A 1,835-nucleotide genomic window follows, 5' to 3' on the forward strand; every position below is an offset into this window, starting at 1 on the left:
CCCTTCTTCCCTCCCTCACTCTCTCCATCTCACTCCCACCGTTTATCTCCTCTTTCTTTCTCCTCCTCCTTATCACTCCCTCTCATTTCAACTATCTCTAACCCTCCCCCTCTATTTAGCTTTCTCTCTTTCTCCTGCTTCATTCCAGACCCAAATTATAGTTTTTATTTTTCGAATTACACCTGCCATCTTTCATTAAGTCTAATTTGTCACATGATGATCATATTCTGCCCATCGCTCCACCGCTCACACATCTCACATGACCAGAGTCACGGACCAATTCTCTGCACAATTTTCCTATTTAAATTGAATTTGCACTATGTCAGCATTTGATCACTGTTATAGTTGTATATTATATGGACCATATATTGTATTTGTATCCTTATATTACATGTTATATACTTTAAATGCATATATATATTACCCTACTAAGTATTATTTTTTATCTACAGAGAGCAGAGCAGAGTTGTGTGTGTAGACACAGATCACACATCTCCATCGAAGACGTATGCAGGCTATACAAAAGAAGCGCGTCGCTGTATTTAGAGTCCGCACATGGCCCTTTTGCCGGTGGATAACCTTTACGCTTACACCAAGACATACCGTCCTCAGAGACTTTAGCAACGCGTCCTTCAAACCAAATTGAAGTCGGCGTGTTCACACAGACAGGATTGAAGCGCACCCCCCAGCCTTCCACCCACATTCACCGCTGCCTGCAATCGGTCAACACGATTGACCAATGGGGTTGACCATTCATTCTCACGTGAATGATTGTGTCTCTCTCACTGTGACTCACAACATTAACCCTCATGTTAGGTTTGTTTGTCATGCAGAACAAAATTGTTCCCGGGTCAATTTGACAAGATAGGCTACATGTTTAAACATCAAAATATTTTCAGAAACCAAAAAATCACACAAAAAAAATGTGTACCTCATTTTACACCATTAATTACAATTTAATATAATTTTTAGAGCCATAGGGCTGTTAACCTCTCACAGATCATTGTTCAATTAGGTAATACACTCGTTTTCCATCAGAGAAATGTGCAAACCTTTTTTATTGTACTTTTGAAACACTTTGATATAGAACACATTCAGTTTTCATATCATTCATTTTTTTAATGTTTTCCACTTAAAAAGCATATACAGTTCTCCCCTAAGGAATAAGAAAACCAAGACACCTCCTCCACCTCCATCCCTCTCTATTTGTCTCTCTACCTCCCGCTCTCCCTCACTGCAAGAGATTAAGTGATGACCAAGTTAATGATGAGGATGGCCTCGCTGACTGCCTGACCGAGAGAGAGAGAGAGAGCGAGAGAGAGAGAGAGAGAGAGAGAGAGAGGGAGAGGGAGAGAGGGAGAGGGAGAGGGAGAGAGGGAGAGGGAGAGGGAGAGAGAGGGAGAGGGAGAGAGAGAGAGCGAGAGAGAGAGAGAGAGAGAGAGAGGTGGAAGTGGGAGAAATGGAGAGCGTTGAAACTAGACTGTGTGAGTGAATGGATGAGATAGCGAAGGGAGAGAGAGGTTTTCATTGATTCACAGAGTCAAAGCACAAACATCATTTATTGCTAATTACTTCCTGCTGTGTAAATGCCACCAGTCTTGTGACCAAGAGAACGGGAAGTGACATCGAAATCACGCACCTTGAAATGCCAGAATCTCAACTTGGTTCTAGAATGTAAAGGTCTAAAAAGGTCTAAACTATATATACATATACTATATATCATGATTTATTATTCTGTTTGGGTTTGGGATTCAACCAACCGAACAAAATATGTCATTGCAACGAAGGGGAGAACTATGGTTCCACCTCCCCCCTCCTCCTCCTCCTCCCCCCTC

Source organism: Pollachius pollachius (assembly GCF_949987615.1).
Source record: "Pollachius pollachius genome assembly, chromosome: 1".
Lineage (NCBI taxonomy): Eukaryota > Metazoa > Chordata > Actinopteri > Gadiformes > Gadidae > Pollachius > Pollachius pollachius.